We start from the raw sequence: 11,592 nt of genomic DNA on the forward strand, positions 1-11,592 counted from the left end.
AGGACTTCAGAAAGCAGAGTTTGTGGAGAGAGTTTCTGGGGTGGGAAGTCAGCTGTAAGGTCACCAAAAGAATTCAGGAAGGAGGAACGCTGGGAATAGAAACGAGACACATTAACTGAGTTCAAGGTGCCTGAAGGACATGATGGGCATATGGTCCCAGTCAGATGGAGTGATGTCAGCATCTCAAAGAGCATTGTCCACAATGGACATCAATAGAGGATGAAATTCTTTTCTCAGTAACACTAACTTTGAGATTATGACAAACACCAAGAAGAGGGATATTGCAGGCAAGTAGACAACCTTGGACCTAGAGCATAAACTCAAATTCTCCCAAAGCTCTTTAAGTAAGGTGAGGACTGATTATACATTGGTGGCAAGAACAAGTGTACCTGGGGAGAATGGGTTTAGAGAGAAATGGGAAACAATTCCATTTGTGGGAAAGGGTGAAATCCTTTGGAAGGTGAGAAATGTGAAGAGGAAGGCTCTCTGGGTAAGAGCACCTACCACATAAGCTTGACCGCCTGAGTTCAATATTCGGAATTCACATTTTTTAAAAGCCAGCTATGGTGATGTGTACACATCTGTATTCCTGGCACTCCCATGGCAGGATGGGCAGCACAGACTGGGAAATCAGCTGTAAACCCTTTTACACAGCACAGTGGTAAACAAGAGAGACCCTGCTTCAAAACCAGGTGGAAGAAGAGATCCCACTCCCCAGAAGCTGTACTCTGACCTCTGCGTGAGTACCATGGGGAGTGAACACTCACACATGTGCAAACACACACACATGTGCAAACACACACACACACACAAGCAGTAAAGTATTTACAGCTGGAGGAACATCAGGACCGTGAAGAGTCTACTGGTGGGAGAATCAAGCAGCGCGAGGTGTTCTCTCTTCCCCTTCCCAAACTTCTGTCCCAAGCCTCTTGTAGGTCCCTGGATTCACTTACTGCTTTGTAAAACTAAACACTGGCTCACTCAACCCAGATTTATTGACCTTGACTAAAACACAAACACAAAAACAAAAACAAAAACAAAAACAAAAACTGGCAGTGCCTTCAGGATCCAGCTAGCAGCTACTCACCAAGGCGTAAGAACTGGAAGCGAAGACGGATTGCATACCCCTCCCTTCCTTTCCCAGATCTGGAGGCTGCAGTCATTCCTCCAAGCCCCGTCTCACCCTCCCCCCAAGGAGGCCTGACCGATTTTGTACAGTTTGATTTCCAATATACTTCACTATTTAATTCTAATTGCCTCTGCAATTTGTTGTCTTCTATCCTTCAGCAAAACTCACCTATTCGTAAATCAAAGAAAGCCTAAATACACATCAAGTATATAGCCAAAGGTATTTCCTTAAAGAAGAGCCAAGCCCAGCATTTGGAAGTAAGCTTAGACATGAAATACTAAAGAAGAGCTGGATGGCCATGGGGCACACCTTTAATCCCTGGCAGACTCCAAGTTTGAATCTGGTCTACAAAGCTCGTTCCAGGACTGCTGGGCCTATACAGAGAAACCTGTGTCAGTGGTGGGGGTGGGCTGGGGCAGGGAGGGGCATGATCGAGTCAGTTAGATAAGTGATTTTCTAGAGAATTCTTTCTCCTCATTCTTCGTTAATGGATTGGCTTTTCTACCAACATGAATAGATAAATTTAAATAGGATTTACTTCTTAGGCTTGTCCTGGAATGCAGGACAGCATTTGCTTCCTGCGATCTTTAGTACTGCTTGCTTGTTTACATACAAGGTGATAATAAGTTAACAGTTTATGCCATTTCATTTATTAACATGGCATTCATATAGTGTTCATATAATAAAATCATTAACATTTTAATATAGTGTATAAGTATCTTTCATCAATGGAGAAATACCATATAAACAATTGTATTCCTATGTAAATAAAATAATTTCAGAAATGTAACATATTTATATTAAACAATAACTTATCAAGCAAGAACTTAGTTCATTATACATTCATCGTAGGTACATTTAAGCAATTTCATTGAAGACATATGGCATTTTAGGTGCATCTGCTCGATCACTATTTATAGCTTGGCTTCTGTGGAGAAAATGGAAAGTGGATTCAGAGGTCCAAGAAAATCCCCAACCTTCTGGAGTATTCTCAATGTGTGAGCCACACCGCAAGTGGTCATTACTTGCATTTTTAGACATCTTTAGCTTTTATTCTGAGTCTGGAATTTTTCTGACTGCTCTAAATCTACCTTCCTATTCCAAACCTTGTGTAACATGAAAAGAACCCCAAATAGGACTGCTGCAGTTGGCCGAAGCCCCTCGTCAGGGCTCCAGGGGCCTGGATTTCCAGGTCTCTGCCTTTGGCAGGGCCATGGGAACTTACAGGGTCTTCTGGTTTGATCCTCTTCCACAGGGTTATTTTTGGATCTCCTCAGTTAGGCCACAGAGCTATTTTTATCACCCAGCTGACTGGCATGGGAGTCCCCAGGGCAGAAAGTCACACGAGGCTATTGAAGTGCGTTTCCTACCCTTCATGAAGCAGCATCAAGTAGTCACAATGCTAGAACTGTGTGACGTGTGTGCGTGCGTCTCTGTGTGTGTGCATACTTGCTAAAGATATATTCCTTTTTATGCTTCCTGGAGCTCAGTTGCAGTCTGTGTAGAGGAATCTATTTTAGGTCTAGAATATGTGCACACACACACACACACACACACACACACACACAATACCCACAGGCAAGTAATGCAGATTCAAGACCAATAAAATCTTACAAACACGTAATCCTGTTTGGTTTTGAACCTGCAATAATCTCCTGTCAGTGTTGTATGTGTGTGTGCAGATACACTAGCCTGGCATGGAGGCCAGGAATCAATCAGAGGTGCTTATCAATCCCTACCCTATTTTTTGAGTCAGACTCATACTGAACATGGAGCTTGTCATTTGGGGCAGGCTGGCAGAACAGTGAGCCCCAACACCTGTCTGTCTTTGTCCCCAAAGTTCTGGGGCTATAGAGACAGACCACTGCTTCCACCTCGTCTGTGCCTGTTAAGGAGGCAAACGCCTCCAAACTGCTCTGCAAGCTCTTTACCCACCGAGCCCTCTCCCCCCAACCCCTGCCTGTTCACCCGCCATTTTCAATTGAGAACTCCATAGGTGCTCAGACTCAATAAACTCTGAATTATTCTAATAGACCAAACCTCAAAAGCCACCAACCTGCTGCCTGCTTCTAACTATTCCATTTTAGTTGAGACCTCAAAGAGTTGCCAGCTCACTGGTAGGATGGAGGAGACCAGGAGTCCTGAACACGGCATAGGCATAACCCACGTGTTCATGTGTGCCATGCACAGCAGCCACTTGACATCAAAGCCACTCGGAATCCAGATGTGCAGTAAGCAAAAATACACAACAAACTTCGAAGATGGTAGGAAAAAAGGAAAATGTAAAGTATCTAATTGACAGTTTCTTATAGAGATCAAATGCTGAATTAGTAACAATCTAGATGTAAGTGGTTAAATAAAACAAATTGCTAAAATTCACTTAACCCTTTTATTTTTATCTCTCTCTTTTTTTTTTTAATTCAGTCACTTCACCAGGTAAAATGAATCAGGAAGCTCATTTTCTACTCTGTTGGATTCCACTGCTGTTAAGGTCTCCCTAATAAAAGCAGTAGCCAGAGCCACTGCCGAATTCTACTCCCAACTGAATTCATTGGAAGCAAATAGGACTGGAGCAAAGGCTGCAACAGCCTGTCCTCGTTCAGTCTGTCTATGCAGAATCTTAATACTTCCCAACACATCAGCCATGGATAGAAGCCTTTAAAAAAGTGGAGTTGCCTTAGGTCCCTTAAGCCTTTCCCAGTGTACTGATAATACACTCTTCATTTTCATCTAAGACGTTATTAACTATACCAAATTCATGTCAAGGAAGCCGGACCATGAATCATGAATCATCCATCCTGAGTTTTTTTTTTTTTCCAGTTTATTTATTTTTTATTAAAAATTGCCATCTCCTCCCCTCCTCCTCCCCCTTCCCTCCCCTCCCCTCCACCCACACCCCCACTCCCTCCCTCTTGAGGCCAAACAGCCATCAGGGTTCGCTACACTGTTGAGTCCTGAGTTTTTGCCCACCAACCTCACTCTTACTCCCTAGCCCTGTCTTCTGCTGCTGAACAAAGGCAAGAGATCACTTTGCAGAAATAGAAACCTGAATGTGATTGTTTCAAGTTCAATGGAAAGTAAAAATTTTAACAGCTCATGTCTGAGCGGCAGACAGCTAGTCTGCTGCAGGAAATATTCCAAAGATGTCGATGAGTAGCATTCCTGGATGTGTGTGCAGGGAGAAGCTCACCTTGGCCCAGAACAGCAGTGGACATAAACTATTCAACACCAATACCTGATATGGATATCGCATTACCAAAGTCAGCACATATTGGGGGCGTGCTACAGCAAAGAATAGAGTCACTGCCAGTAAAATAAATAAATAAGTAAAATAGTGATTTCACAGTAGATTGAGAACAAAACAATGTCTTTGTGGGGTTCTGCAGTGAATGCAGAAATAACGTCGAGACAGGGTCCACTGAAATTCCCAGTCCGAGCTGCTGCAATCTTGTCTGCCTATAATTGTTCTCTGCCATTCATTTCCTCCAATTGTCGACTATTACTAAAACAATTACAGAAAAAAAAAAAGCATGTGTGTGTGTGTGTGTGTGTGTGTGTGTGTGTGTGTGTCTTTGTTTCCTGTTGCCGATGAATACAGTGAAGTCATAGAGCAGGCCAGTGCATCACAAGCCTTTCCATTACCATAAATTACGCTGTCACAAACAGGATACAGCTCTTAACTGGGCGAGGAGGCCACAAATGGCGCTGAATTAGCACAAACATCTTGTCGACCATGACAGCAGGGCACAGGACAGAGACTCGGCTCTCTACTTTATAGAGAGTATTGGAGTTTTGATCCTATCGATAAAGTAGTGTGTATTTATTTACCCCAAGACGGAGTTGAAAAGTCACTTTGACTTCTCTGACTAAAGACCCCTGCTGTTAGCATGTTAGTTTATGAACTCTCAACTCTTAATTCCTTCACATATGTGTGCAAGTTTGACCATACCACAAATATAATCGTATAGCCTTTGCTTTCACATATAACATTAAGTATGGCTATTTTCCAACACCTTTACATATTCTAATGGAGACTAATGGCTCTATGAAATTGAAAATTATGAAATAGCATTAAACCTTATTTCTTTGTATTTTCTGTTTAGTAATAATGTGTTGCCTGTTGCTCTTTTGTTGTTGTTTGTTTGTTTGTTTGTTTGTTTTTCAAGACAGAGTTTCTCTCTAACAGCCCTGGCTGTCCCTTTGTAGACCAGGCTGGCCTCAAACTCACAGAAATCCGCCTGCCTCTGCCTCCCTAGTGCTGGGATTAGAGGCGTGTGCCACCGCCGGCCGGTGCAAATAAAGATTCTTCTACAGAGCCTGGAGACTGCTCGCCTGTTGAGAGCACTTGCTGCAATGACAGGGACAGGATTGGGACTCGGTTCCTAGCACTCACCCCACAGCTCACCATCCTCCCCCAACTTCAGTTCCAGAGGACCTGACGCCCTCTTCTGCCCTGAGAGGGCACTGCATACAGATGGTTTACCTCCAGCCACACAAGCAGGCAAAACACAAACAAGCAACTCTTTTAAAAGAAAATGTCTGCACACATTTTTGTCTGATTTAGATTATTTCCTTGAAAGGCACTTCCAAGTTAGACTTTTCATTTTCTACTTTAAAAGATACATTGCGATATTCAAGAAATTGTATTAACAATAGTCTTACATGTATCTTTTATAATGCTTTATCATCTTTTATAATATCTGTCATAATATCTTTTTCATATTTAATACTCAAACATAATAAAACTATTATATTATATTTCTTTTTCATTCTTTGCTGGTGTTGGTCCTGCAATCTGGGGCTTTGCATGTGCTGGGCCCTGAAGGGTCTGTGTAGTTTCATGAAGTGTTATTCACAACCCTACTAATATAAACAGGCTTCAAATAAGTGTTTGCACCACAGTGTGGTAAAGTAGTCATCTTGTAAACTTTGGCCACACTATTGAGATGCTGAATGGTCTGCTTCTCCCAGTAAGCCTCTGTTGTCTCTGGCCTGGATGGAGGGTTTTTAGTAAATGACTCCACTAGAGGGTAGCCAGGAACAGAGACAGGAGATTGACACCCTGGTTTCATTCTACTGCACAATCTTTATTTCAGTAGAAAAATCAAGGGGAAATGAAAACTGAGGTAGTAAGGGGAAAATTATACAGGTAATAAATATATAACAAATAAAGCTGATTGTAATGATACATTTCTATAATCCCAACACTGGGGAAGCTGAGACAAGATTGCCAGTTTGGGCCACAGAGACCCTGGCTTATAAAAAAAACCAAAGATGATAACAATAATAACTCAAACATCTTTGCATAAACTATTTCCATTTCTTCAGAGAGATACTAACCCAAAGGTATTGTGCAATATTCCTTTACACTGTATGGAAATATGTCGCGGTAATTGGCTTCATAAAAAAAGCTAAACAGCCAATAACTAGGCAGGATTTTCGAGGCAAGAGAACACTGGGAAGAAGAAGGAGGAATCACCAGCCAGGGGCAGAATGAATAGTATGCACAAAATGGGATAGAGGTAAAAGGCACATGGCAGCACGCAAACGAATAGAAATGGGTTAATTTAAGTTATAAGAGCTAGTTAGAAACAAGCCTAAGCTATTGGCCAAGCTTTCAGAGTTAGTAAGAAGTCTCTGTGTCATTATTTGTGGGTTGGCAGTCCCAATAAGAAAGTACTACTAATAAAGGCAAAGAATTCTATGAAGTCTACTCAGATTTAGGACAAGAAAGGACCAGGAATCTAGGTTATAGCAGAATACAGGCTTTGGTGCCATTTCCTGTTGTCTTTAAATGACTATAGTACTGAAATGTGGACAGCTGGTAACACCCTCTGGTCTCTACTCTCACCTATCAGACATGACTACCAACGGAATCTTCCAGGAACTGTTTGGGAACACCTAATACTGTGAGGAAGATTAGTGTCCTGACTTTTCATTGAGATACAGTAAGTGCCCAGTAGTAATAAGCTGCTCTAACAGCCATTCCTTGCCTCCCTTCTCAGCTATTCCATGTTTCCAACTGTTAGTTACTCTTGTACCTGGCTACTGCACCATCACATCAAACTCCATACTTCTCTGATCAAAATCTGATCAAAATCCCCGAGTCACTCCCTGACCCTGAGCTACCTTTGATAGACGTTGAGTGGACCATAAGTCTCTCTCTCTCTCTAAACACACACACACACACACACACACACACACAGAGAGAGAGAGAGAGAGAGAGAGAGAGAGAGAGAGAGAGAGAGAGAGAGAGAGAGCTGTCCTCTCCTCCCATAGGCAAGTCTACCTAGTTTTCAAAACCAGGTCAATTTGATCCCTAATGGATCCTTCATTTCCACATTTGCATCAAAACCCAGGCCTTAGGAACCTGCTCTCCCTATCCTAGAAAACCCCGTGTCAAATCTTATCCATGCCATTGCCCTTTCCAACATCTCTCAGTGTCCCATGACATCACTGAGATCAACATTATATCCCTCAGTCTAGCATCAGTTCCATGGCAGTATGGATTCCATACTCTTCCAGGTACTTCTCACATGCCCCATGTTCCTTTTTCTGCTCTGGTCAAGCTAGATGACCTAGTTCTCTGACTAGGTTGCCAGAAAATGGAATTAAAAATAAAAGTCAATTAATTAAATGTCATTTTAGGTGAAAGGCTAATATAAGTTTTATAAATATGAGACCCATACAATTGTCTGCATGCAAACCCATGCAATAGAATACAGATACTAGAATGTATGTATATGTGTGTATGTATATATCCAGAAATTCACATTTCAGTGTGCATCCTCCATCTAATAACCCTATTCCTTGAGGATGCCATGTATACCTCCATCTCCGCCCTTGCTCCCACTTCCTTTCCTACAGTGGTTTTTCTCATCTCTGGTTGTATCGTATCATTGCTCTCCAGGAACCAACTTAACTTTCTAGCTCCATCAAGCCTGAGGTCTTCCTTATCTAGGATTCGTTATCTATATCATTATTTGGTTCCATATATAGAATTTAATTCTCCAATTCCATAATTAAATTCTACTTTCAATTTCTTTTTAATTCCCTTCTCTGTTGATACTGCTAAGATCTGACTGACATGATCTGAACTACTAGAAGAACTCTATCGATATGTTTTGGTCGCGGGGGTGGGGGGTGCTGCTTGCTAGCCTGAATTTCAGAGCTTGAGGGACGAGAATGGGGCTCTGCCAAGACCCTTAATCTGAAATTTAGGGCTTCTGTAGAAACAGAGAATACAACACACAGCATACCCCGTCCTCTGTCCAGCTTCAGGTCAGATGGGAGAAGACTGTAGCTTCCTGACCTTGGCCTGATTCACCTCACACCTTCTTTTACACATCTCACAAATTGGACGCTATTCTCACTGACGATCTAAATCACCACAGCTCATGTGATCGGTTGACTCTGCTTTCATTCCTACAGAAAACGAGGCCCAGTGTAGCTATTCTACGTCACCTGTAAACACAGTGATTGTAAGAGTCACCCTGGAGATGACATACCTCTATTTAGTTAATAGAAAAGTAGGAAAAAAAATCATAAAAGTTTTTAAAATTATCTAACTTAAAATACTCTCAGGAGCCTGAAAATGGCTCAAGTAACTGATGATGCTATTAAGCAGTTCCCAAGATATGCATCTCATGAATATTTTTATTAAGCTGGGCACCCAGAAATCAATAGCAAACAATAAAAATTTGAATATCTATCTATCTATCTATCTATCTATCTATCTATCTATTCAGATAGATAGATAAATATATAAAATATTCCAAAAATAAAGCCAAAACTCATCATTTTTATCTACTGTTTAAAAATTGATTCATATTAAAACATAACTCTCATAAGGTTCACTGTAAAAGTATCTTTTTATTTTTTATTTGTGTGTGTGTGTGTGTGTGTGTGTGCTGTGTATGTGTATATACGTGTTCTTACATGCAGAGGTGTTAGGATGACCTGGGGGTCCTACTCTGATGCATTCATTGAGGCAAGCACTAGGTAATGAATCCAGAGCTTGCCAACCTGGCTCTCTAGGCCACCCAGCAGTCACGAGCGGGCAGTGGAATGAGACCTCAGTCCTCCTGCTTGCTGCCTATGTGACAAGCATTTGAATGAAACCATCTTCTCAGTTGGCAAAAGTTGTTTAGCCATTTAGGGCGGAATGAGTTCAGCATTAGCAGAATCAGGGTTATTGAGAGTGAGATCCCCGTCCCTAGAGTCACGTGTGTGACAGCTCAGTAGAACAAGATGGATGCAGGATTGGCTTTGGAATACTGTGGTGTCCGGAATCAATATAAGAATGATTTGTTTAGATCTCTTATATTTAGTGCTTTTTCTATTAAAAAGAAATATCCCTGAGCTGGGCGGTGGTGGCACACGCCTTTAATCCCAACACTTGGGAGGCAGAGGCCAGGAAATCTCTGTGAGTTCAAGGCCAATCTGGTCTAAGAGCTAGTTCCAGGACAGCTAGGACTATTAAACATAGAAGCCCTCAACTCTGAGCTCAATTTTTATGGAATGACTTACAAATTTCTGGTCAGAAACAAAACAAAACAAAATGACTTAAATTCCTTCAGAATAACATGAAAGGGCCAGAGAGAGCCGCCCTGACCTAGAAGGAAGTCCTAGGCTCCTCACCAGCTATGGCAGACTCATGGTTCTGCTTCAGACTTGCTATCTTCTTGCTGCAGATTCTAAACACACCAATCTCGACAGGGAGGGGCAGAAAGAACAGCAACCAGTTTCCTTCCCAACAACCAGGGAGCCTACTCCTTTGTCAGTCATTGTGCTGCCATCAATCAGCCTTCTCTAGCTTCAGCTGCGGAAGCACTCAGGCTCATCCTTTAAACAAACACGCTCACTTAAAGGCAAGGAATGTCATTTAGAATGTCCCCAGGAGCCTTCCGAGTTTTTGTGAGCATTCTTGGGTTTAGTTTCCCTCATACTTCTTCATTTCTAAGCACAAGGCCATGTTTCAAGACCCTCAAAATATATGCAGCAGAAATGTTTTGGGAAAGAATTAAATACAAATAATGGTTACGAATAAACAGTTCCTAACAGTGGAAAGTTCTGTCCTGGGTTGTTTTTCTATCTTCTAGAGTGTTTAAGAATGATTGATCCAAAAAAGGAAACTTTGTACTAGAATAATTTACATCTTCCTGATTTTACACAAAACTTAATTTTCAGTAAAATACTAAGTAACTTTGGTGATTGGCTATGTCTAAAGACATGCCTATTATGTATACTCTAAACTGGTATTGATCAGAGAAATGGCAGATGGATTATTGATCAGCACAACAAAGAGCACAAATAGTATCAGGCAGATGTTTTATCTAAAGTGGTCATCAATGAGATTCTAAATGATGCTGAGATTAGTGGAAATTACCTCAAGGAAGCAACCACCTTCAGTCACCTTAAGAGAAGCATTCACCATTAGAAGCTCAGGATGTCATCGCTGAGGCTTCTGGCTGCTCTTCAGAGACACAAGCAAAGCTCACTGAACAGTTACAGGAGGACATGGCCACAGGTCACAAATACTGCCTTTGGCCAAGCCAATGAAATGCCTTGAAACACACCAAGAGGCAAACTTAAAAATGACACATACCTTAATTCGCAGACACATCTGTCGTTCACGACACCAGCGAATCGTCTTTCTTGCACCAAGTTCTTGGAAGTGTCTTTTCAATGTGTCTGAACACCCACACATTTCTGTTCTCACTTTGGAAAAGCTGTCATTGCCGCCATTAATCAAGGATAGTTCAAAAGTGAAGAGCTGAAAGAAAGAAAGGAAGAAAGAAAGAAAGAAAGAAAGAAAGAAAGAAAGAAAGAAAGGATTTTGCAAGCCTATTATGCCTAACCACCACCACCACCACCACTGTGAAGCCACTAAGCTTTGAGCTCAATGAAGCAAAGGTTGTTTGGCTAAATGGCAAGCCCACTTCCTCCTATTCTTTCCCTACTTAGTTTTCCGGCCTCCAGTGGAGCGTTGTTTTTTTTTCCCCTTTCCTGGGCTATAAATAAGTTGGTTGTGTGAGTACTAAGAAGAGAAGAGGCAGGAAATGTATTTGATTTCAAAAGCAGTCAGAGGTGTGTGTGTGTGTGTGTGTGTGTGTGTGTGTTCCTTTCAAGTCAGCACCAGTAAACAGGCTAAAGAAAATTAAGCCTAAACAACTCAGCTTTGGTATGAGCAGAAGAGTTGTCACCTCAGTCCCTGTTTGCCTAGACGTTGTCACTCCCCATTAGCAGAGCTTGAATTTGGAGACATAACATCTTCTGTATAAACCACCAGGAGCAGATCTGCGGTGCCTCTATTTCAGACACTTCAGGGGGTGTCTTGCTACATAACCCAAGCTAGCTTCAAACCCGTGATCCCCCTGCCTCAGCCTCCCAAATAGTGGGATTACAAGCATTTACCACCATGTCAAATTCAGTTTTTCCTTTCATTTAAAAAGATGTTGAGT

At 41.8% G+C, this 11,592-nt stretch overlaps 1 protein-coding gene across 5 annotated transcripts in view; it reads right to left on the reverse strand.

Moving 5' to 3' along the window:
* Positions 1 to 11,001, reverse strand: part of Rasgrp3 (RAS guanyl releasing protein 3) — a 98,072-nt gene extending 87,071 nt beyond the window's left edge. For all 5 annotated transcript variants that reach the window (XM_038318792.1, XM_038318796.1, XM_038318795.1 and 2 more), the window contains exon 1: positions 10,737 to 11,001. The gene's annotated coding sequence lies outside the window, so the exon portion shown is untranslated. The remainder of the gene's footprint in view (positions 1 to 10,736) is intronic.
* Positions 11,002 to 11,592: the final 591 nt, after the last annotated feature.

Source organism: Arvicola amphibius, chromosome 2 (genome assembly GCF_903992535.2).
Source record: "Arvicola amphibius chromosome 2, mArvAmp1.2, whole genome shotgun sequence".
NCBI lineage: Eukaryota > Metazoa > Chordata > Mammalia > Rodentia > Cricetidae > Arvicola > Arvicola amphibius.